Source organism: Rhamphochromis sp. 'chilingali', assembly GCF_963969265.1.
Source record: "Rhamphochromis sp. 'chilingali' genome assembly, chromosome: 22".
NCBI lineage: Eukaryota > Metazoa > Chordata > Actinopteri > Cichliformes > Cichlidae > Rhamphochromis > Rhamphochromis sp. 'chilingali'.
The window spans coordinates 23237015-23264399 of NC_137950.1; the positions used below are offsets into that span (position 1 = coordinate 23237015).

At 41.5% G+C, this 27385-nt stretch overlaps 1 protein-coding gene across 1 annotated transcript in view; it reads right to left on the reverse strand.

The window, feature by feature from the left end:
- Positions 1-16446, reverse strand: part of rpl38 (ribosomal protein L38) — a 64001-nt gene extending 47555 nt beyond the window's left edge. Inside the window, exon 1 of the mRNA XM_080873368.1 lies at positions 16434-16446. The gene's annotated coding sequence lies outside the window, so the exon portion shown is untranslated. The remainder of the gene's footprint in view (positions 1-16433) is intronic.
- Between the last annotated feature and the right edge of the window lie 10939 nt (positions 16447-27385).

A 27385-nucleotide genomic window follows, 5' to 3' on the forward strand; every position in this document is an offset into this window, starting at 1 on the left:
GAGTTCCCAGAGGAAACTGACAAAGGGCAGGGAAAACATGCAAGCTCCACAGAAAGGCTCCAGCTTTGTAGCACTATAAAAAGCCATCAGTACAATGATAACCAATCAAGTGAAAAACAACACTACAAGGCAACTCCAAGGCCATCATAGAAGTCATACACTTTTAATCTGTATTCAAGTGTTTTCAGTTCCATTGCCACAGCTATATAAGCTAACAGTAAGCTAGTATTAGGCGAAAATAGATGCCAATGTTGTGAAGACACAAACATCCCACAGTAAATGGCTTAAGACTCTGTGAACAGCAGAAGAGAATGGGACTGAAGTGTGTCAAAGACAACTGTGTCAGTGCCACTGTGTCAGTTATTCCCATCTCCATAGCCTCTAAAAAGCATCAGGGGGCAGATCAATGAGTAAGTGTAACGAAAGAAGCTGTTCAATAAGAGGCTGTACGGACTAATTAAGATGACAGCTTGATTCTGTATTGGCTTGCTGTCTTCAGGTAAAGCACGGAAGAGATGACCCCTCTTCGTAGAGTGGAAATGTAATTTCATGGCCTGTTAGATCCTGAATTTTCAGAGTAAACACAGAGGTGTTAAAGCTCATGTCTGACGGGGCATGCTTTTACCACAACGGCACTCCAGTGGTGGCCCTTCCAAGTCCTTCATAGCGAATCCTCTTTGGCTCAGTGGCTTCTTGCCTGAGCTTCATGAGTGTAAACACTGACAGAGTGGATTGAACTTCTCATGATAAGTACTCCTACAAATAATTATACTCATCAAGCGTGTGCAAGTAGTTTTGGAGCTTAGGGTAGGGGGCCATTGAAGACCACGAGCAATTAATGGCCATGTTCACTGCAACGCCAATGAAAGAGGCAACCAACAAATATATATTACACCCCCCCCCCCCTCCCGCCCACACACACACACACCAAAAAACCCCAACTTTTTGGAAAATATCAGATAAAGAAGGCAGCTTGACACACGAGAACAATTCAGCATAGTTCTACGCATAATCTAACACTACAGTGCATTCACAATACTGCAGCATATTGCAGATGTCATTCCGAGTCTCACTCTATTCATTATGTATAGATATAGCAGAGATACAGAGCAATGCATACTCAGTGGATTTAAAGATAGTGGTACCACCTGAAGGTCTGCCGGCCTTGTAAAAAATTCAGTAAGGCTGTGAAAGTAGAATGAAGCAGGCAGAAATTCAGAGACTATAATGAGTCTCTGAAGACATAAAGAGGGAGATAAAACACTGAAAAACATATAGCAATTGATTCAAGTTTCATCACACAGGCTTTCCATCAAAATTGGCAAATTAGGCATCAAGTCTCTCAAATAATAGACAATGTTACCAAGTCGAGATAAAAGATTTAATAATTTACCAAGTTGACTTTTGTTGAACCTTTTACTTGTTCTCTAAGGTAAGCCCCACTTTATTCCATCTATCCATCCGAGAGTTCTGAGCAAAAAGACAAGCCTGTCACAATCAAATAGTTCTGGCAATCAAACTCTGAATGTGACTTGCTATCTCTGAACTCTGATGGGAAAATCATACAGATATAGACTATTGCATTGATTCCTTTTCTCTTTTTAAAATAGAAAACAAGGAAGGAAGATTAAAATTGATTTAATAAAAAAAGATAAATAAGTCACTGCTCTTCTGAAACCCACTTTCTTCTGATGTACCTCTAATACTTAAAAATGAAAGGAGAAACACAGGCGTGGTGCAGCATACACACGCTCCCTTTGTTTTTGTTTTTTAAAATTGAAATAATATAAAATAAAAATGAAATAAAACAGCCTGAGCACACTTGAGTAAACAAGGGCAAGAAAGAATGAGGTAGTGTCACCGAGTCTATACAGGTAGCCTCTTTTTGTTTGGGGAACTACTGTTGACACTTACAATACATACTTTATTAATTTAAGCATCATTACTTGGCACGCTTTCATTTTCAATAGCAATATTCTCACACCATGTATCATCTTTATTTGCAACTTCTAATTTTAGAGTCAGCTACGGGTGGATTCTTAGCAAAAATAGCTTCTAGTTTCTGACTTTGAGAGAAATAACAATATTAATATTACAGGCCCAAAGTAGACCTATTGTGTTTTTCTTCAGCTTCATGCATAATTATAGTTTTTGTCACATTAATCTGTCTTGGGAGTGCAATGCTGGTTTGAGACAGACTGTTCATTAGCTCATTTTAACAAGTATAAACTCATTCATTGACCAGTTTAACATATTGACGATTATTTGGTTAACTTCTTCTTCCTTCAGTTGCTTCCACAGAAGATCATCTACAAAACCAACAACAACACCCAACTGAAGCCTTTTTACATGCCATATTAAAAATTTAACTTTTTAGAGAAAACATTTTCTTAAATGCAAAAATAGATAAATAATCTCAAGTAGAGTCAAAGGTTAAAGTCAAATAAAATAACTTATACATGCAATCTTTTTTTTTTATTTTATTTTTTTTATAAATGACATCAGAAACAGCAGTATGCGACATTACGTGATGGCAGAGCTTCAGTTCATCCTTTGTCATTTTTTTTTTTTTAATAAATAGGACAGGGGGAATGAATGAGAGAAAGAGGGGGAGAGAAAGAAAGAAAACCAAAGGGGAGAAGAGACGGTGAGAAGGGGGGGGAAGAGAGAGAGAAAAAAAAAAAGAACTCCTGGGTCACCTGTATGGAGAAAAAAAAACAAACAAACAAAAAAAACAAACAGAGGAGACAGCAAACAACAAAGAGTAACATAATAATAGAGAAAACAAAGCACCATCACAATAAACTAGCTAGTCATAGATATCAATATTTACTAAATAATAAACGATATTGTGCAGCACGCAAGATAGACAGCGCACAGTGTGCTTTGAGGCAGCAGCCAAGAAAGCTTTAGTCTGCGTCTGTGAATACCCATGTGTGCATACCTGTGTGGATCAGCATGCTTGCATTCCAAAGGTTTCTCCATGTAATGATCTGCTAGGGAGTGTGGGGGGGCCACAGCCCCGTCCTCCAGGGTGTGAAGCGGGTATGGAGGAGATCAAAACTCCAGACATCCAGAGGCCCCCAGAACACAAGAGACCATGGAAGACCAACAGAGGGGCAGCCGCGCCACTGTTCCAGTAAGAGCTGAGGAGAGTCCCAGATGAGGGCTCGCCCAGCAGCCGCGGAGCAGAAGTCAGGGGGAGTTGCAGTGACGCGCCCGTGAGCTCCGCCGGCCCCCAGCTGTGCCTGAGTGACCGAGCCCCAGGCCGAGAGGCCGGGGGCACCCCACCTCCAAAGGGGCCCGAGCGAGCCCCAGGCTCCAGGCCCCGACAAGCGGCCGCCAAGGAGTGAGCCGGTGTGTACCCGGACGCCCACCCCCAGACACAAAGAACCACCAACACACCGACACCTGAGGGAGTCCGCCACCGGCAGGGGAAGTGGTGGTGGGTGGAGATAGGCCTCCAAACCTTGGAGGGCCTGAGGTGTCCCCAGAGAGGTGGCGTCTGATACCCAACCTGACATATAGACACAGACATACGGGCACACACAGACACAAACATCCATTCCCACCCTCATGCTCTCATATGCACTCACTCCACACTCAACCAACGTGGAGACAGACATAAAGAGACGCTGTACACACGATCACACTCCCCAAGCGTACTCTACAAACCGGGTCTAGGTACCCTTGCCCCTGGAGGGGGGAATTGCACCCAGACCCAGGTGGTGTTACCCTTTTCCCTGCGGTGGGGAGAGGCAGACCGCCCCGACTCCGCAGCAGCAGGGAGGCCCCACACCCCAGACCGCAGTCGGACGGCCAACTCCTCCTACTAGCCCTCCCGCTCCAGCAGGCCGCAGAGAATGGGGGTGGGAGAAGACTCCAAACCTCCCTCCACCCGCTCATTGTAGTGTTGATGCATATGTGTTCTAAGGTGTAATTAAAACCCAGGAGGGCATGGAGCTACCTGCCAAGGAGCAGCAGGTAAGCGCATAGTCCCTCCTGCTAGCCCTCAATGACTAAGTGTATTTAAAATTGAGAGGTGGGCAACGACGTCAGGGGTGAGGTATACACCCTGATGGTGATTTGGACTCCGTGATTGTGCCCACCCCCAAGATCCTATATGTATGTGTAATGAGAGTGTGAATAATGTGAATGTCTAAGTTGTGGGATAAAATTGAGGCAGAGGCAGCCAGAAGGGGACAGAGGGGGGGTAGCCTCCTCTGCACCCTGGTGACATACCCCTACTCCAAGGCCCTGCATGTGTGGGTGGTTGTGGAGGAGCGGGAAGAGGGAGGCAGCTGGAGATGGGGAGGGAAGGAGGGGAGGGGCAGGTAACCCCTCCCTGGGGCCAGCTCCCCCGCTGACCCCAGTAGGCACTCCCACCCTCCGCGACCCGCCAGGGAAGGGGGGCCCAGGCCCATCAGACCGGGGCCCAGTGCAGTAGCGCCCCCCGGCTCCACAGAGCCCTGGACAGTCCACCCAACCCCACCACAGAGAAAACTGCACTCACCCCACCATCCACACATCTTCCAGACTACATAAGACAGTAAACGCCCAGGCTGAGATCTTCCTCCACCTCTCCTGTATCTCCCCCTCCTGCAGAGAGTTCCTGAAGAGAAGAAAGCTCCTGCAAGATGTGACCATCCCCCCCACCAGTTGAAGAGCCCCCCAGGCGGCTCGACGCACCGGCGGCACCCTGCTCCAGGGCCGGGCCCCCATGCACCCACCCGCCCACAACCCCGGCAACACACCAACCAGGACCCAAGCCCCTGAGGCCCGGCCCGGGCCCCAGCCCAGAGACGGAGCGCCCCCAGAACCTCACGCCCATCCCGGACCCACCCAGGGGCAGCCAGGTTGCCAGGTCAGTAACCCACGTCCGTCAGCACAGACCCTCCCCTAGCCCCGCTGCACGCAGCCGCGAGGAAACAGTCACCTGAGAGCCAACAGAGCCCCCAACCGGACGTGACCGCTACCCCAGGTTGAGCTCCCCAAGGAAGATGCCTCCGGGGAACCCCCCGACGCCCTAAGCCTGTCCCTACCCCCTCACCAATCACAACAGTGAAGGCGGGACCAAACTATGACCCCCCACCCCTACTAGGTGATGGAGCTGATAAAAGGGGCCCAGAGCAATTGATCTAATGTGGTGGCAGAGGCTGTGTCAAGACTAATGTAATCTAATAGATAATTTCTATATTGGTTAGAATTAAGATTATTTTTATTTTTCCAGTTCATGAGGACTGTTTTCTTTCTATACATGCAATCTAAATTAAGGCATACAATAAAATTACCTTTATTCTGTCTTCTTGGAACCTTTTTGACATTGATAGGAGGTAATATATTTTATATAGGTATATACTTTAATACAACATTTGGAGGCTTACTGGAGAGTTTTCACTGTGTAAAATAAACAACAGTGGGCAGGAGCAGCTATAAAGTTTACTTTTCTTCTTTTCATCTGAACTTGTTGAGCAGATGGTTTAATGAAGAAATCCTGCCATCTTTTTCAAAGGGTTTAACAGTGATTACAAGAACAAGCTAGACGCTAGAAATGTTTTTTCTTTCACTCCACCTGATCTCAGCGTCTCGGTAACGCCTCCAACTCTTTGCTCTTTGCGGTGTGTGTAGCCAGACTCCTGATCAGTGTTAAACTAAGACATCTTCTTCACTGCTGCTGTGGTTTTATAAGCCTTTTGGTTTAAAAACTGGGGGCTGCATGGTCTTAATTGTCTAATATTTGGTATTGACACACATGCACATTTTTCTATTGCAAGTCTGTTTTTAATGTGGATAAAACGCTCTCGTTTACATAGTGACAACTGAGAGCTACAGAGCTGCATGTTAAATGAAGCAACGAAGCAAAAAATTAGCACTGAGGAGTTTTGATAATCAGTTATTCCAATTACTCGATGAATTGTTGCAGCCCTAGTCTCTGTACATCTAGCCTCCACACAGTCCTGTCTATTTTCATCATGTGTCCGACTATCCCATTTTTTCCAACGCCATCTTTTGAAAAGTATCCTGTACTTTATCATTCCTGCATCAGGTATCCTTGTCCTCTTTCCTCTGTCCATACTAGAAACCTTCTTGGGAGTTTGTCTCAGCAGTACAGCTTTACCTTCCCAGTCATCTAATAAGTCATACCTACCACCTAGTGCCTGTCTCAACTCCTTCCAGACCTCTGAGCAACATTCTTCCTTCTTCAACTTCCACTTAATCTTTGCCTCTGGCTTTAGTTGCTTCCTCTTCTGGATGCATAACTTTATCCCACAAACTGACATCTGATGCTGCCTAGCTACATTTGACCACCTTGTAGTCTCCTATCTCTTTCAGATTGCACCTTCTACATAACATGCTGTCCACTTGTGTGCACCTTTCTTTCTGACTCTTATACTTTACCTTATGTTGCTACCTCTTTTGAAATGTTCACTACAGTCATTTCCATCCTTTTCACAACCAACTTCTGTCCTTGTGCATTTTCTCCATAACACTCACCTACCCAACACCCTCTCATCACCTCTACTGCTTCATCCAACTTACTCCAGAATTTCTCTGTATCTTCTGACATTCAGCCTGTGGGTTATACACACTGACAACATTAAACATCACCCCTTTCATTTTTAGCTTCAAACTCACGATTCTGTCTGACACTCTTCACCTACAACACTGATCACGTACTCTTCCTTCAAGATTACTCCTGGCCTTGCTACCATCCTTCTCTCCATCATATCATATCAGGCAATTATCCCCCTTTTCTGGGCACAGTGTTTACATTTAGAGTCTCTACTCTCATTGCCATACTCATGCCTTTCCTTCTCTCTGGCTGACATGTCCTAACATGTCTCCTCCTGTTCCTTTATCCTTGGCCAACAGTTTCCACTGGGACCCTTTTTGCTAACAGCACCAGACGAAGTTGCTGTTAACCCAGGCCCTGACTGATCTGGTGTGGAAATCTCATTATTTATGATCTTCATGTCTGATTTGACTAAGATTAAGATAAAGATGCCCTTCCTGGCACAATCCGCCCCATTTATCAGGGCATGGGACCAGCCCTAGGAGTATATTGGATCTAAAATAGGCAATTAACCTGTATTGACCAGCTGTCACTGCTCAGTAGGGCTTTTCTTGTTTTGTTAGACAAACAAAATTGCGGCATTTTATATTTGTATTTTAATGCACAAATTATCAGTCACTGAAATGGGGTCAACACTTTACAAAATCTTATTTTAAAAGGATTTTTTTAAAAACAGTTGCAGCTTTGAGTTCCCTGTTGACTCTCAGTTAAATTGGCAGTCCTAGCAACTCATTTTTAACAATCATTAAGTTTTGAAAGGGAGGATTTACTTATTTTACATTTAACCACAAATAAAAAGAAGTCTGAAGCTCCTTTCTTCTGCTGAAAACCGCCTCCACCATCCATGAATGGAAACCTCAGATCTAGAAAGATTTATGGATCTGAATTAGCATCTAATAAACCAGTGAGCTACTATTATCGCCAATAATAACTATTGCCAGTCTACCAATATCTGCATTTATAATGTCCAAAGATTGCAATTAAAAAGAGACGAAAAAAAAGAAAAAAAAAACACCCTTCAACCGTGTTGTGTTGACATTGCATAGTTTGTCCTCCAGAGGGCACTCTGTCACTTCTGTTTTAGCAACATGTGTTTTCAACATCACAAACACAAATTGAACAGAGCGTAGAGTACATGATAGGTACCCAGAACAAATGTTAGAGAAATCTGCTTCTTTTGTTTTGTGCTCATATTTATTGATGATATGAGGACATACGATATGAGACTGTATGGACTGAATCAAAAAGTTAACCACTTCTAGGTAAAAACATGCTCTACATTTGGTAAAAGGAAAATTCATGCCACATATACAAATTAAAAACAATACCATAACTTCCCAGACAGAACCATGAGACATGTCATGATGAAAAACCTTCAGACTTACCAACACGTGGAGCTGCTGTATGTTCAACTACAATATTTATGTTACACAATGTAAACAGAGGGGTAATGGAATTACTTGACCTTAAAAAAAAAAAAAACTGTTCATACTGTATCTTTGCTTGTATTTCACCATTCTCCTGCTCTTACCACTCTTTCTGCCTTTGTCTTCATATCGCTCCTCTGGACACTCGTGCACCTATGACCCCTTGTGTGGGTAGAGATCGGAGAAATCGGGGAGCACAAAAGGACTAGCTGCTATTAATTTTGCCGGGGTAACCTTCACAATAATCCAATGAGACAGCCATTTAATTGCACTAACCCTGAGCCTGCAGCACGCTTGCCTGTCCCAGCGATCGCCTTTCTCAGTGAATACCAAGGAGCCATCTTGCTTCAGGTTCATTACAGGAGCAGAAAGAAAGTGTTGGAGGTTCAGCGTGAGTGTTGTTCTTTATTGTTCTTTTTTTCCTTTGCTCACATTTATTTTTCTACTATTTCCATCCCAGTCCTCCACAGATGAATCAAATGACGTGTCAAGGAAGGTTAGCAACAGTCATTTGTGGTTTTTGAAAAGAAACTCTGGAGTATTGTCCACTTTCAATAGTGAGTTATGGCTTGCTGAAGGTCAAAATTTTTAGAATAAACACCGAGAATTGTATATGCTCCAAAGGAAATCCATGAAGTTTACTGGGTCAAAGTGTCATCCCTCTTTTTTTTAAATACAGAAAACAAACAACCTTGCTCCTACACGCATAAAATACAGGCTGGCTTCTTTCCACTCATACAGATCATGATCAATTCAATAACACATTCACACAAGTCTTTTTATATTAAAAGTTTAGATGGACACTGAAAGTCTGGGCACAAAGTTAAACTTGAACAATTTTGATAACTTTGTTCATCGAACTGATGTAAGTTAAAACCATGGAAGCCAGCACACTGTTGTCTTTTGTCTATATTCCACCTTTTTTCATTTAAGCACAGGCTGCAACTGGCCCGGGGGCAGATATTCCTTTTGGGCTCTAATCACCACACAGTACTGAGCAAACACACTCACATCTTCTTCAACTAGCCTACCACAAGCCCAAAACAGATTAAGCTTTGCTAAAGTAACACAGTGACAACTGTTCACGCACTGACCGATTCAACAATAATTTCCAGTGGACCATGTTAGAGACGAGTGTATATGTTCAACATATACATGGTAACTGTGCTGGTTCTGGGTTTATTTTTGTTCTTGTGTTGTTCACTATTTAATATTCTGTTTAGTTATAGATTGTGAGTTCAGTTTTTTTTCTTTTCTGTAATAATAGTAATGCCTCTATGCTCAGTCCTTACTTCTTACCACTGCTTCTCTTGTTTTCTGGTTTCTGTTAGTTTATAAAAGTTGTAGTGTGTGTTTGAGGTCATCCCTGTCTTCCCTTGTGGCTTGCTGTCAAATCTCAGTCTCTGTGTCAAGTATTCTTTTTTTGTAAGTTCCTGTTTTACTTTGTCTCTGGTGCCTTAATTTAAGCTTTACTTCCTATCTCTGATTTTTGGATTCTGTTCACCTGCGTCTCCATCATTCCCCAATTATTCCATTCTCTCTCCTGCTCATCCTTTTCAGGGTCACAGGGGCTGGAGCCTATCCCAGCTGTCTTTTCTTATAAGAGGCAGGGCACACCCTAGTCAGGTCGCCAGTCTGTCGCAGGGCTAACACATAGACACAGACAACCATTCGCACTCACATTCACACCTCTGGGCAATTTAGCGCAGGGGCGTCCAACTCCAGGCCTCAAGGGCCAGTGTCCTGCAGGTTTTAGACCTCACCCTGGGTCAACACACTAATCAAATGATTAGTTCATTACCAGGCCTCTGGAGAACTTCAAGACATTGTTGAGGAGGTAATTTAGCCATTTAAATCAGCTGTGTTGGTTCAAGGACACATCTAAAACCTGCAGGACAGCAGCCATTGAGGCCTGGAGTAGGACACCCCTGACCTAACCCCCCACATCTTTGGACTGTGGGAAGAAGCCAGAGTACCCAGAAAGAACATTCAACTCCACACCTAATGATGGAATTGAACTCAGGACCTTCTTGCGCTGAGGCAACAGCTCTAAACACTATGCCACCACATCCCCAATTGTTATTATGCTTTGCATACCTATAGTGGTAGGGTTCATGGATGTAAGAATGGGAACGCATACGTTTAATAATTCAGTATTAGACATTAGAGGAGAGATCAGCTTCGTGTGTGAATGTTTTTTCGTTGCCTTTCAGGATTTTAGTGAATAAGACCTGCTAATTTAACATGACACACAAACAATGACACCCATGTGACACAGTGGCCTATATTTACTTCAGCTGGTGGCAGATTTTTTTTAGAATAATTTATTAGAGGCATTCTTTATTTCTAATTTCCCGATGGATATCATATGTAGGAAACCTGCACTCGACTCAAAACAATTCCCTATTAAAATTACTTTTAGACATTCTTGACACAAAACTTGAAATTGTGCTTTTTTTTTTTCAAATAAAAAAAAAAATCTCAAGTTTTCATTGCACAGAAAGTGTTTTTCCTCTTAACAATGCTTTTCATTGTGAACGATTTGAAGGAATGCAGAAATCCATATGGTAAATGTTTGCAGTAGATGCTGTGACAGTCACTGGTTGCAGTCATTTATACGGCAGGTTTGTTCAGTCATTAAACAGTTTTTAAATGCGTTGTGTAATAGCCTGACTCATTTGTTAGGCTGGTGCCGAGGATGTGCTTCAGTCAGTGGAAACCATCTTTAAGTGCATTTTGTGCCATTTTAAAATGTTTCAGCTAGTAGTTAAGAGGGTGCCCAGCGTTAAACTTTGTCACTGAATAAAGTGTAGAGTGAACAAAATGAACAAAATGCCAAAAAAGGAGAGAAGATGGCAGAAATTTTTAAGCAATGCACTATTTCAGATTATATAACGAGACTCATGGAGCCAGTGTTAGTCTGTTACGGTTGCTTTCTTTTCACTTTGTGTTACCCCCCCACCCCAGATAATACTTCCTTTTTAAGTGGGGTGTAACATAAGTGGGGGCTCGTCTGGGATTAATTTTGAACATGGCAGAGTTTAGTCTGGTAGATTTTTAAAGCTTATCCTACCATATAACGGCTTGATGTGTGTAGGAAAGATGATTTATATGCAGTTGCCTCCCATTACGAAATATCTGTATTTAAATCTATGAAGAAGAGCGAATTAAAAGCTCGTGTGGTTAGTGGGTTGATTGAAAAGGGTGTATTCTTGTTGGAAGTAGAAACTGAGGATGCCACTTCAGTTTCTGTCTGATGAGCCTGAGGTTTGTGCTGAGGAGGGGACAGGGACACCTGCTGTGGTCAAACCAGAGGGGGGAGCCTCCACCGTCTCTTCCACGGTTTAAGCCATTCTCTATTGAATCCACTAATTCCAGTGTAAGTGCATGCTTAAAGGTATGTTTGACCCGTCTTCAACTTGAAGCCAAAAAACGGGCGTGGCATTTTGAGATGGCAGTCTTTATGCAGTGGCTGATGAGCTGCAACACATCTCAGCTGTGGTTTATGAGACAGATATCCAACACAGAAGGAGGAGAAAAAGCTATCTCACATATAGCCCCTAGAGGTCAGCAACCTTAACACAGTCATCCATTGATTTAACTTAAAACCTGTGACTAAGACCATAAATTCATCAAGAAAGTATTTAGTGTTTTGCCCCTAGCCTGTCATAAGAAAATATGCAAATTGAAAATATTTTGGTTGGCTTTACTTTTTAGACCAGAGTGAGGGACTACAAAGCAAGTTCAACATAGCCAGTGTTTCTTTGTATTAGCTAGCCTGGCAAAACCTAAAACACCAGGCTCGCGCAGGCTCTGAGTAGTCACATAAAAGGGGCCGTTTGGCTTCTCCCTTTACTCTTCTTCCACACAAAATCAGTCTGAACATTACCCATTTTACAGACATTAACAGAGAAACAGGTGGAAAGACCATAAATAATAAAACTGCAACACTGCTGTTGTAAATAGCATGTCAGGAATGCTGCAGAAATCTGCCAATCATATGATTTAATTATCACAACTAAATAGGAAAACATATGTCAAATTAATATATTTCTTTTACTGCTTGCTTTGCTCTCTGTGTTTCAATTTTCTTCTGTAGCTGCACACTGGGGTCTGAAACTTCAGGCTACTCGGTGTATTCAGTTCTGGCATCCTCTCATCTAATAAAAGAGAGACTTGGATGCTAGAAAGTGAAATTAATTTTATTGATTGATTATTCCAGGTGATAAATAGCCTCTAATGTGATTCATTTTCACGAGTGTGTTGTATTAGCTGCAATTCCAGCAGTTTAAAAGAGACGTTGTAGCAGATCAAGAACAAACATCCATTTATACATTTTCTGTATCACTGACTGAACGTATGCATTCTTACTTTAATGTAGCACAACAAAATGTTTCTGCAGCAGATAATCTATACATCACTTAAAGCAAACTGTAAACAAAAGAATGACTGGAAATGTGGTCGTTCCAGACTCAACATACCACTCTAACCAATTAACCTTGCTTTGAGGATTTGTCCATCTATTATATACTGTCTTTGTATTCTTTATCTGCAGATAGAGTTCAGGTACAGAAGTTCAGATTTTCTTTTGGCTTGTTTAATAAATTTAACAGTTTCCAGAGGTGGAGCATAACAAAATACAAATACTTGTTACTGTACTTCTGGTGGCTGTAGACTTCCATCAGGAGAAGCAAGACAAGGAGTACTTGCCCGGTCAAATGAGATATCAGTCATTACATACCAGAGTGAAAGAGATTTCTCTTTCCTTTCATCTGAAACAGCACTCCTCCATAAAGCTTCTTTCTTGTTTGCATTCATTCTTTAGATTGTTTCCACTGGATATTATTGCTGGAAGCACACTTGCCTTGGATCCCATTGAAAATTGTAGCGTGTCTACATTTTACAGGCATGTCTGTGTCCCATTAACAATGGCTGAAGCTTATCAAGCTGAGAGGCCAGCAGTATTTCCTGGTTGTTTGCACATGTGTATTGTGGGAAAACCTCTGATGGTAAACTGATGGGGGCGTGATAGACAATTTGCCACAGGCTCTGCTTTCACTGCTCTTAAATCAATTACAAGTCACACTTTGTGTGGAAACAGAGCTACCATTCACAAACGTTCAAGCTTCTGTGATTTACCATCTTAAAAGATACATTTTCTCTTACTGACCACCTTTTCCAGCATGTGTTGCATAGAGAAGATGGAGTCCAGTGTGGAAAAACCCTTTAACTCCATGTGTGAATGTTAGCAAGGAAAGCCTTGATCATAGAGAGGAGTTTAATAAAACAGGCAGGTGGAACAGGTGCAGGCTGAACCTGGGACTTTCATTATAGCATCTCTGAGAAATCACTATTATTGTCACGGTATGGCATGGCACACCGTGGAAGGAGTGGGGAAGGAGGACCCAGGCGCGGTGCTCTATGTATAGGCAGTGTTTATTTACAAAGTGAAAAACAACGTAGCAATAAATCCCCGTGTTCTCCCAGACTCCCGTGTCGTGTCTCCCCGTGAATAGTCCGTGTTTCTGTGCTCTCCGCTCCCGTGTCAGCACCCCCCGGTGCTCGCTGCTCCCGTGTCTTCCACGCTCCTCCTGCGGGAAACAAAAGACGCAGCCGTCAGGACACATACAACTTGCGGGCATACACACACTAACTCGGTAACAGGACGACTAACGTGGAGTCTCATGCAATGATCCCGCGTCGGTGGGAGCTCCAAGACTCTCCTAAGTAGCTCCCCCGACGAGCCCTGATCAGCGGCAGGTGTGTGGCTTCGGGTGTGGCCAGTCCTTCCGCAGGGCCACACCCCTCAGGCCTGCAGGTGGCTGAGCTCCATCCTCCAAGCATCCCCGCAGACCTAAACACACACACTCACATCTACAATCATGGAGGAGAGCAGCAGCAATACCAAAATACATATAATAATAATACATAACTGCTCAGGGATCCTGGGTCGCCCAGTCCCAGGACCCTGACAATTATGTTTAACCAGCTGTTTGGCCAACACACCACCTTCATTTTTCAATATTTCACCCCTTCTCCCAAAATATATAATTTTATAAAATATGATGTCAGTTAAAAGTAAATAATTTCTGATACAGTGGTTCCTCGTTTATCGCGGTAGTTACGTTCCAAAAATAACCCACGATAGGTGAAATCCGCGAAGTAGCTAACTTTATTATTATTTTTTTTTACAGCTGTAAAACCCCTCACTACACACTTTATACACTTTTCTCCGACAGGCATGAACATTTTCACACTTTTCTCTCTTGTTTAAACACACTAAAAGTTCAAACCTTCGTAGAAAAATAAGTCTAGTATTATAGATTAAAACGGTGCAAAACATTTCATCGACATTTTTGTGTTTGTTGGAGAAAACTTACAAACATACAGTACAGCACTTCAGAGTCACACTGCTAGCGATTTAGATAAATTTGACAAGCTGAACGCATTCTGTACTGTAGAGGAGACACGGCACGAGATTGATTGACAATGGTCTACAGCCAATCAGAACGCAGAACACAATGTGCTGTAAAAAAAAACAAAAACATGCAAAATTGGACAAAAAAAAAAATCCGCAAAACAGCAAGACCACGAAAGGTGAACCGCGGGAATACATTTGATATTTATTTAATTATACAATTAATATTACAGTACTTCGGGAATGGGTGTAGGAAAGTGAAAACATCCATGAAGGGTACAGTGAGGATTTAAGTTTAAGGCATTTGAGATTTTCTTTATTTTCCAGCACTGTTTGTCATCAAACATCAAACCAATTTCAGTTTAAATAGAGGGGACAATAACACATAAAAGGCAATCTTTTTGGTGTATCTGTCACTGGTAGGTTTTTTTTTCATACAATGAGATAAAAGAGGCAAAAACATTTAGTTTAGGCATCATTTGTAACACTATACTCCCGGGTTAAATTGGGCTGAAAAGATCTCCAACAGCATTTTTTCTGCAGATTATAATAAGCTGTGGTGGTGGTACTTTAGCATCTAGCTAGTGCTACACTCGATGAGTGACCTCCCAAAAAAATATCTGACCATTTTTAATGTAGGTAATTTCAAATGCGTTTCTTTTCAACAAATATCAGCAAACAAATTAATTAATTGTGTGCACTTGTCACACACGTTTGCTAGCTAAAGGTACAGCTGCTGTATTTAACAGCTAACATGCTAACTATCCGTTATTCAAAGGCTCGCCACACGCCATTCCCCACAGCACACTACAGCAGAACATCCCGTTAAACATTGTTTTACACAAAATTAATAAACAAATGAGAAATACATACAACTGGTGTCAGGCACGTGCCCACTAAGCACTTATTACCCTCTGTGTCCATCAGTTGAGCAAACAAGTTTTATGTATCTGTAATACTTAACGTATGGCTACGGCAGACTTGCAGTGATTACTGCAGCCAGCCTCACCTAACCGGCCACACCGAGAGGGAGGCAGTGTGTCCCCATTGCACTAACATTTGTGGCACGTGGAATAATACTACATAAATACTGTTACATTAGCTTGCTGCGCTGTGGTAAATTTACAGTAAAGCACTATTTTGGACTGATGCAAAGTGGCTGTGGTATGCATGATCAGTGTTAGGTTACATCAAAATGTAAAAAAACAAAAACAAACTTGTATTTACATGTGCTAATAGCACACGGTTTACTTAGCTTTGCAGCAAAATAGCTGGTAGATATGTCTGTACTTCAAAGAGCTACTTTTTACCATCACACATTTCAGAGCCTGACCTTTCTCACTTTTACTTGGGTAAAGTAGCTGTACTTCAACTTTTATTAGAGTATTATTTAACACAAGTATCTGTACTTCTACACAGGTTACAGATGTTTATATTTTTGCCACATCTGACTAGTTCTCATTTCATGATGGCTGCAAAAATACTAGCAGGGTTAGAGAGGTGTTCTTAAAAGGATTTGGGAAGTAAAAACAAATTACTCTGTCACTAATCAGAAATCCTAAATATCTTAAACTGACGTCAGATGAATCAGGCACTTTAGGAACTTCTCTTTTGACATCGTATTGGTCCTTCATTCTGTTAGTCTTGATTCACTTCCTCTTTATCTACTCTTTTTCTGGCCCCTCTTTCAGCAGCTATCCCTTCACTGCAGGTAATTACAGAGCAGCAGCACCATGGTCAGTAAAAAAAAAAAGGCGAGGCCAACCACTCCAGGGAAAGGCACATGATCCATTAGCTGAGCACTGGGCTCGACGGCCCATTCCTCATTCCCATTTGTCTTTCCCTGAAATCCCTCCACTCTTCTTATTCCACTTTGCTCCAGACATCATCTTCTACTCCTCCATCAAAAGACACACATTTCAGCAAATTAAAAAGAAAAAAAAATGCTTCAGAGCTACCCAGAGCTTTTTTACATACCTGAATATAACAGTACACCCTCCTTAATAGCCAGGCAGTCAGTCGGCAAGCCAGCATGTGCTTTTAACTGAATCACTCACCATGGGAATTTTGACAAAACAGACCTCAGCTGCTTTGAATTCAATAGAAGGAAATGGAATATATTTCAAATATGCTGGTACTGCTTCTAAAGAATATAACTGGCCTACTGAGAGGTCCAGCCTAAATAGATTCAAAGAGTTTTTCATTTTCATATTTTTTTTCATTTCGTTGCAACTGTGTGATGACGGAAACACAGACAGAGGATCAACAACCTGCACAAAACCTCCTCAGCTATAGATTTTCTCACTATTAATTGACATTAAAAAAAATCTTGTGTCAACAATAATCACACACGAGACAACGTGGGCATTCTAACAGTGCAAGGAAGGCAAGATTTCCCATTATACATCCGTTAAAATATACCAAAAAGTCTCTCACCATACAAATCAAACAGCTTTCTGTCTACATGATTTCTGTTAGAATCCATCCTGTAAATTGCTTCCGTCTCTTCAACATTGCTGGAATCTGTCATTTTCATGGGAGTACCTATGTCCGTTCAATAAAGGCTGTGATTTTTCAATCTGAGAAATCAGATTGTTTGCAAGTTGTGGAAAACCTGAGGCTTTTGAAGGGAGACTGATAGGAGACTAGTGTGATAGCCAAGCTGCCGCTGGCTCTGCTTTCACTGCTCTGAGATCAGCTATGATAGACATGTTATTACACATGGAAACAGAGACAACATTAGCAAGTAAATAACCAAACTGCTAAGTTCCGTTTTTTTTAATATAGTTAACTTCTTCAACATGTTAGCAATGAAAAGCTTCAGAGAAGTAATTCTGGTGCTGAAGAAGGGTCAGCAGCTTTCTCACATTTCAGAGATACCTTGTGCAAACATGAGGGCATTACTGTAGATGAAACGTAACGTAAAGTATTAAAAAAAAGAGTAAAATTAAAGTAAAATCTGGACAGTTTTATTTGTATGATGTTGCACCTTTTAATAAAGGGCAGCTCTTAAAAAACAAAAAAAGCACCATTGTTAATTGTTAGCTAATGCTAAAACATTTTGATTATCACTACAGATATAATAATGCAATTGCACAGCAAAGAAGGAGTGTAGCAAGATGTAGGTTGTCAAAGGAGCTTGCAAAGAAAAGCGTCTGGACTTCTTTAAGTTACTTGAAGACGTTTCACCTCTCATCCGAGAAGCTTCTTCAGTTCTAAGGTCAAATGGTGGAGAGTCCCAGATATAAACCTAGTGGGAGTATCCCCCCACAGAGGGACAAAAGGACCCCCTGATGATCCTCTAATCCACTGAGCCAAGGTGTGAAACTGGGTGTGGGTCCCAATCAGCCAGAGTTTCGGGTGAGTTCATTGTGAAACCTGGCCCCACCTTATCATGCGAATTCCTGAGATCAGATGGCCCAGGATGTGAGTGGGCGTTAAGGCGTCTGGGAAGGGATCTCAAAACTGGATTATAGATGGCAGAGAGTTGGTGTCGTAAACCACCACCTCTGTTCAAAGATGGAGCAAGTTATGAAGTGGCTTTTATGCAGACATCTGCACCTTGGGATTTCTAACTACAATATCAATCACTGCAATCCAAAAGAAAATCAAATGTCATCTCTCATGCATGAAACACTTTTTTATGAATTTTAGACAAACGCAAAGGAAAAGCAATCTTATTCTTATTCTCTTTTATCCAGTGGAGAAAGAATATATTTTGAAAAACATGGGGAAAAATGAGAACTCACCCTGACTCGGCCCCCTGCTTTTATTTTTTTTGAAATCTGTAGATTTATCTCGCTTAGTTCAGAACAGTAAAAGAGCCAATATGAATGAATGAATGAATGAATGAATATTCTTTATTCTTTATTGTCATTGTCACAGGTACAATGAAATTGAAAGATGTCTCTGGTCAGTGCAACATCACAAAAGATAAATACTTAAAAACTATAATTAAATACTTAAAAACTATAATGATAGGATATAAAAGATAGAAATACATATAAAATACAGTATTCTCATACCGTAGATACACCCAAGCAATCCAGGCCTAAGGCCCCATACAGACACTCAACATACGACCTAGTTGATATATCACTCAAACAATCAATCACTCAATCAATTTGTTAGCGCATCCAACAAAACATGTCTGAAAGCATTCCAACTTCATGGGCACAAATGACAACAGGGGCAATGAAAGTCATCTACTTTTAGTAGCATTGAGACATGATATTGCAATTGGGTAGAAACTGTGTTTGAGTCTGTTAGTCCTTGTGTATGTTGTTCTATACCGTTTACCTGAAGGCAGCAGTTCGAACATGGAGTGTCCAGGGTGTGAGGTGTCCTTTATGATGTTATGGGCTCATTTGAGGCAGCGGGAACTGTGTAGGTCTTTCAGTTTGAGGAGAGGGCAGCCGATTGTCCTTTGGGCAGCGTTGATTACTCCCTGGAGTGCTTTCCTCTGAGCCACTGTGCAGCTAGCGTACCATATGCCTATGCAGTACGTTAGTATGCTTTTGATGGAGGCTCTGTAGAAAGACACCAGCAGTCTCTGTGTGATGTTGTTCTTCCTAAGCACTCTCAGAAAGTACAGTCTCTGTTGTGTCTTTTTCAGTAGCTCAGAGGTATTCACACTCCAGGATAGGTTTCCCTCTATGCCGACTCCCAAGAAGCGGAAGTCTGCCACCCTCTCCACACAGTCGTCGCTGATGATTAGTGGTTGGATTTCTGTCTTGTGTCTTCTGTAGTCAATTATGAGTTCTTTGGTCTTTTTCGTGTTTAGGAGAAGGTTGTTATCCTTGCACCATGAAGACAGCCGCTCCACCTCATCTCTGTAGGCAGACTCATCTCCCCCAGATATGAGCCCCACCACAGTAGTGTCATCTGCGAACTTTACAATGGTGTTGCTCTGGTGGGCGGGGGTGCAGTCGTGTGTATAAAGCGAGTAGAGCAGTGGACTAAGCACGCAGCCCTGTGGCGACCCAGTGCTTAGATTTAGGGCTGGAGATGTGTAACATCCCACTTTCACTCTCTGTCTGCGGTCGGTGAGGAAGCTATTGATCCACTTACAGGTGCTGTGAGGAAGCCCTAGGTCTTTTAGCTTGGCGTCCAGTTTGTATGGAAGAATGGTGTTAAATGCCGAGCTATAATCCACAAAGAGCATACGCACATAGCTTCCTTGCCTCTCCAGATGTGTTAATGCTACATTGAGTGCTGTTGCTATGGCGTCCTCTGTCGATCGGTTTGCTCTGGAGGCAAACTGGTGTGGGTCAAAGCTGCTGGGTAGGGCTGCTGTAATGTGGTAACGCACAAGTTTCTCAAAGCACTTCATCACCACCGGGGTTAGTGCCACTGGTCTATAGTCATTTAGGCTAGAGATATGAGCCTAATAATTGTTTCATGTAATGAGTCATGACCTCATAATACATATATTTTTATATCACATGCATAAATGTATGTGCATGAATACGTGTATGAGTTTCTCTGATGACTATGAAAAATTACAGCTGTTGTGCTTTCATCTTTTCTGCTGGCTTTCCTGTTTCTCTGTTTCTTGTTATTCTTGCTAACCTCCACAGAAGAAATCAATTCTGCTGACCCTAATCTAAAAACATGACACAAGGATTAATGACTAGCCTGATATGGAATATGCACAACTTTCTGTCTCCCAGACGAATAGTCTACATTCCAATTGAAATAACATACAAAGAGCTTTTTAATCAGTAGGTCAAGAGGGGGGGGGGGGGGGGGAATCCTTGCTCCACACAGGTAACAAAATGGCCAGGATTATATTTAGGAGAGGATGCAACATTTGTATAACTCAGCATTTCTATTCTCCTTACTTAAGATAATGTATAGATGCATATATTACTACTTTTTGTCTGCCAACTCCTCCAACATAATGAGTTTAGAACCAAACTTGGCACACAGTTACATCTTAAGCTGCATCCACGCTACAAATGATTTGCTCATCATTCCAGTCTTTGAAGCTCACAGCTGGTCATTTGCCGACATTCCACGTGCCAGTAGTAGCCTAGGCAACCGTAATGTGCTAATGTATTAATCAACTGTATCCTCCGTGCTCATTGGTAGTTGCTTCAGTTGCTCAGCTGGAAGATGAGAAAAATTAATCATAGGTCCCGCCCAATTCTCACACCAGTAAAAATGGACTTTGTTGCTTGAAGTCACAGCATGTATTTCCTTTCATATAATCTTTGGTCAGCACAAAGCTTTAGCACCCCATGATTATTATCTATGTAATTTTGGCATCATGGTGTTGCCTAGCAGCTACCTAGCAATGGGCTAAAATGACCCATTTGTTTATTTACACGCCTGTAACATCTTATAAAAGTATTGTCATTTCATGACTAGTAACTAATTTATGCCCACAAAACTTCAGTTATACATTACAAATTATCATAACTTGAGGTTGCCTTGCAACCGCTTAGCAACGGGCTAAAATTACATCCAGCTTAAAAGAATGACATTGAGATTAAATTTCAAAGATGAGAGCAGAGATTGCAACAAATATAAAATGAGTAAAGGAAATAATAAAGGAGAAATTCATGACAGGTGAGTCAAGAACAAATATCTGAATCATACACATATCATAAATGACCTGTTTTTTTCCTTTAGCTGTTGTAGAACTGACTGAACAGAAAGTTCAACACACGTTGAACAGGTAGCTTTGAAAGCAGAGAAAACACTGAGATGTTATGGAACTGAAGGCAAGTCTGTGGGCACACACACTGTTACAAATACTTGCTTGTATCCAAAGGCTGGAGAGGTCTGCACAGAGACAAGGAATAGAAAGGAATAAGCAAACAGGACAGAGGCCAGAGCACAATACCTCCTGCGGACACAATGATCTGGTGACGGCTGGGGGGTTTCTTCAGCTTTAAACAGTCAGCATTAATGACCACACGAGGAGCAGATGAGTTAATCAGCAAACTCTCAACAGGTGGGTGGCAAGGCCCAGAGGAACTGCCCCTAAAACAGGTAAACAACACACAACCACAGACGCACATACAAACACAGGCAGGGAAGGAACAGAGAGAGAGAAACAGAACGCCAGCGCAGAAGGACACACGGACTGTGACATTAGCCACCTACAATACTTTATCAAAGCATCCTGTCACTTTAATTTTACAAAGTGGCACCTTATTTATATCCACAAAAAGAATTAAACGTGATCTATTACAACATCATCATGTTGCGTACCAATCATCTAAAACTATTTTTGTATTTATGAAAGCAATGTGTCATAATTTCATGTGTACTGCATGTTGGGAATATACACGTTTCTCCTCCTTTCTCCTGCTCCTGTTAGGGATGGCCACAGTAGAACATCTGCCACCATGTCAGCCTTGCCTCTCCAACTTTATTTCCAAATTGCTCAACCTGGGCTGGCCCTCTAATGAAAATATTAACACCTTCAGCTCAGCCTCCTGTCTTTCTGTTAGTGCCACCATCTTCAAACCATACATCATAGCAGGTCTTACTACCATCTCATAACCCTTCTCTTTCAATCTTGCTGCTATCCTTCTGTTACAAATCATTCCTGACACTTGCCTCCACCCACCCCCACTCCCCACCCACCTCCATTCTTCTTCACTGCTCTAGTGCACTGCACATTTGAGCTCATCACCCTTCACTACCTTTACTTGTTTCATCTTCAGCTGTTTCCTTCTTCTTTACACAAATATATTCTATCTTGTTTCTAATGATTTTCATTCCTCTTATCTCCAAAGCATACCTCCATATCTCCAGGCTCTCTTCCACCTGCTCCTTACTCTCACTACAGATCACAATTTCATCTGCAAACACCGTAATACACTCCTTTCTTACCTCATCTATCACCATTGCAAACAATAGGATTACATGAGCGCTGAGGCCTCATGTAATCCCACACCCACCCTCAAGGCTTATTCACGCACTCTCATAATTTTTCTCACCCTATCCCTTGAGTTCATATGGGCGTACTAGTTTACAGAAATACATTTGACACTATTTCTGACTTTAGGAACTAAATAAATAAACTAAATAAATAATTAAAAAGCATTTTCCCACTAATGGATTTGAAGCGACTGTAACACTCAGGTGAAAACAGTCTGTGGCCTACCTACAGCTGCAGTTCAGCACCACATCTAGTGAACAGTTCCTTTTAAGCCCAAATGACTGGTTTTAAGATAAGATAAGATAAGATAAGATAGAACTTTATTAATCCCTCGAGTGGGTTCCTCTGGGAAATTCGACTTCCAAAAAAAGCACAGCAACGACCGAAGTTACAGTTACAGAACTGTTATTTATATATATATATATATATATATATATATATATATATATATATATATATATATATATATATATATATATATATACACACATACATACACACACACACACACACACACACACACACACACACACACATAAATACAGAGACAAATATAAATAAAATATACAAAGGGGATAAATAGAATAAATAGGAATAAAAAATAAAAATACAAGTGAATTGCACATTTCAAGTATTGAGTCTCAGTTTAGGCTCAGTTTGTAGACATGTGGGATAATTTTCACACCCAACTGGTTTTTACATGCAAATAGCTAGCAAAATATTTCTTTTCAAAACAAGCACTCAAGGTAACACATTCAAAAGTGTCCATGGTATTATTTTTATGCTTTGGTAAACTACATTTTCATTCATTCTCTTAAGCTTTTATCCATTTTAGGATATACAGAGAGCCAGACAGGCATTTGCACCTATGGCCAATTTAGAATGGGAGCAGCTGGGGGTAAGCATGGTCAACATGCAGACCCCACAGAGAAAGACCCCACCCAGCCAGTGGATTCAAGCCCAGGTCCTTCTAACTTTGAGGCACCTTCTTTCCACCCCTTCTGCCTCCTGACATATATTTACATTGCCATTCTACATAACAGTAATTGCATTTATCTCTAAATAGAGTCATTAGAAATGCAACATTTATATTAGAAGGCAGAGCAATGTAATTTTGAGAACAAACTGCCTAAATATTAAAAGATCTATTAGATTCTTTAATAATTAATGACTTTTAAACTAGCATTCATGCAGATGCATAATATACACACAGTGCAAAACTCTCCCACCATCATAATGTTATGTTTGCAAACAAACATTTGCTCTGTAAAGGCTAGCTCTGGTTATTAACTGCTATTTTTAGGCAACTGAAACAGTTTTTTTCCTTTAAAAATGAAAAATATCATAGAAATGCAAGAGATAAGAGCACAATGAACTCTTTATAAGTACCTTATAAAGTACTTACTTCTATTTCAAGGCAGCATGCAGGTTCATGAAATCTTGGTTTCAATTAGTTATCTGCATTTTTTTTATTGCTTTACTGCAATCCTTTACATTTATTTCAAATTATTCCCAGATGGATATACAGTCCCATTTTACACTGACGTTTAAGATAATTGGGAGCAAGCATTTTCTCCCTCATTGCCATTCAAGGAAATGTCAGTCAGCATTAGCATACTCATTTATAGAGTTCTACAGCTGTCCCTGGCTGCTACCTCGCCGACCCTCGCTCTCTGTGCACCCAGCCACCCCTTTCAAGGAGGGTTATCGCAGTGATTATGAAAAATGACTCCTAAAAAAACCTGATGTGACACATTATCTCAATATTAAGGGAGTTTGAGCAAATAATAAGTTTGGCTTATTAATAAAGGTATGAAAGGGTGAGAAGCTGCCAAGTGAAGTTAAATGCCACTGTCAATCTCAGCATGAGTCACTTTTGACTTCAAAGGACATTTCAAATGAGTCAAGTCAAAGTATTTATGGAGACACCAGCGTCCCAGTGGGACTCATAACCATCATGTGACAGGCAGAGATTTTCTTCTGAAATTTGTTAGATAATGTATGGAAGCTTCAACATTTGTCAAGCATAGTCAGCCCATATAGTCTGAGTTTAGATGCATACAGTATGTGAGTTTTACTGTGTTTGTGTAAGCACTTTCTAATTTCACCATTAGTCCATGCAAAAAATGTAACAGGGGATACATAAACCATGATCGCCCCGCGAGATACACATCATTCTTTATAAGGCATAGAAAAAAAGCTGTGAACTCCCATCTCACTTTTCATGAATAAATGATGAGTCGTGCGTTTGAATGAATCCATGTCCTTTCTTGCTGTCCTTTCTAAAGTTCGCTAAATGGCAGACATGGTGGTACACTTCCTTCCATGAGCTAGGTGCTGCTAATCTGATGCTGGGAGGTTATCTAGCTGAGCTATTCACTGCATCCCCTTGTCAGAAAGGCTTCTTCGGTAGAAGCTGTCGATAGCCTTAAGATCTGGGCACATAGAGCTGTAAGTATAAACTTTAGTGCAAAAAAGTATTCACTGCTTTCTTCTTCTTTCTTTTCTTGGCTGACCTTGATGTGTGGCTGTCTTTCTCCTCCTTTGTTGCTATTAGAAAAACACAGTAATGCCACCATACATAAGCAGTCCCAGACATCATACAGTCATCTGAAAGCAAAGGTCACTCTCACATATGTCCCACCAAGTGGTAAATTAGATCATGTTTTTGTGTATAGGCTTCTATATTTACTTTTCTTGCGCTAATTCCGAGTGCACGACTGCCACGCACTTCACACATCTAATTGAATCGGTATTAAACTGTCATTTAATATTTAAGCAGCTAAGGGGGCAAATTAGCTTGTAGAAGACTTACAGAAAAGGAAATGAGGACGTGAGGGACATGTCTCAGATCTCCGTGCAATAGACCCAAGGGGAAGACTACCAAATGATAGTTCCAGTCACAGCTCACACCCAAGCTTAACAAAGTCAGAGTCACGAGCGAGAGAGAAACAGGGCAGAGGAGAGAAAGGCAACTCACTCAATGAGAGTCTGGGGCAAAGATAAGAGACGAATTAGCAGTTAATTTGTGGAGAAATTAATCCGTTTTCAGCATGAATCAGAGCCTAACTCTGTGGCATTGTTCAAGGCAGTGAGCACTCCTATCTCATGTCCCCAGATATTTGCAGGTCAGTACAGAGGAGAGGATTTCAATTTGGTCACTGATGTTGGATCAAGAACGGGAAGACACAAAAGAAGCCTTTGTTCCGGCAAGGGTTGCACTGCAAATGGCACATATCATCTCGGGAGTGTTGCTAACGTGCGCCATCTCGATGTGTCTTGTAAGTTGCTTTTCATGGAGGGAAACTGAAGGCCACGCCGTAGTAAAACTGAACAAACTGTAATTGCAGCAGCCTCTATTTGATATTGAGCATTTAATCTCACATCATTAATGCAGTGCCATTTAAAAAGCCTCAGCATCTCCTGAATATAGAGAAGGTGACATTTAAAAAGCCCCCAGATCTCTGCCGACACCAAATATTTCGCCAGTTACTCAAATTAATTCACTGATGACTTGCCTTTGGATACAAGCTGCACAACATAGGAATACAAGTGAATTTTATGAAATTATTATACACCAGGCAAGGTTATCCAAAATCACCTTTGGCTTCTGTTTTCCTTTGCTGAAACTAAAGACTTTAAAATGAGATCGCAGTAGCATGAGTTATACCGGAGCATGTGTGTCTGTGTATATGTCCTTGTGGAATGGCTCTAAAACTTGATTGGCGTTCTCCATACAGTGACACATAATAAGCTCAGACCTCTCACCTACATTAAACAACATTCAGTGATATTACATACGTTAGGCATTCATTATGTCTTCGTATGAGTATGTATGTATATATATATATATGTATATATACCGTATTTATACCGTATTTCCCGGACTACAAAGCGCACCTGAATATTAGCCGCACAAGCTAAAATCAGGGGAAAATCCTGTTTTGTACATACATTAGCCGCACCTGACTAAAAGCCGCAGGTGTTTCAATGTTGACTTATCATATGTAAGAGAATATGCACAAAGGGAATTGTCAGGAAAGAGATGGCTGTTTGGAGACACACCCCTTTTATTAATATTTTGAAAAACAAGTTATGGGTACATATTTGCACATGTAGTACATAACAGTAACCTACAGCACACCAGAAAAATAGATTCGGACTACCTTTTAGGCTCAGGTGCAGTGACACGGCTTTAACAAGAAGAAAAGTCAGTCATTCACCATCTTTCTCTTCTTCCTGCGCTCTAAAACCACCAAAGTCCTCTTCTCCAATGTCGGAAACGAACAGGCTCAGGATGGCTTCGTCATCCACTCTCCGCTTCTCTCCTTCGTTGTCACTTTCAAAACCAAAGAAATCCTCGTTGTCAGTGTCGGAGTCGAACACCCTCAGAAGGGCCGTGGCGGTGTCCTCCTCTCCATCATGCAGCAGTCCAGCCCTTCAAAATCCGTTGGTGATCGTGGATGTTTTCGCACTTTTCCACGCTGTCAGAATCCACCGGTGGAGTTGGGCATAACTTGCTTTTCGCAAGTTTATCGCCGCTCGTCATCCACGCCTCCCGCTGAATGCGTAGCGCTACTTTGAAGTTTGTTTTTCGCGCTACTTCGTACGGCACTACGTTGCCTGGCGGACGGACATGTGACTAACATACCACTCTTGAACCCCGATCCTTCCGCCAGGCAACGTAGTGCCGTACAACAGCGGAACAAACAAAACAAATCGTCTTACGATATCACAAAAATCATGGAAAATCCATAGAAAAGCCGCACCTGACTAAAAGCCGCAGGGTTCAAAGCTTGTGCAAAAAGTAGCGGCTTATAGCCCGACAATTACGGTATATATATATATATATATATATATATATATATATATATATATATATATATATATAAAAGAAGGCAATTTCATTTCGAGACATGCACTCAGTTGAACTGCTGACCTCGTCTTCTCAATGTTAAAGCGTAGAGCGTCTCTTGTTCTGACTTATACTGACTGAATCAAGAAGACATCTACCCTTTGTGCAGCAGTATCAGTGCGGGAAAGCTTAACAAAATAGCACGAGCTGTTGT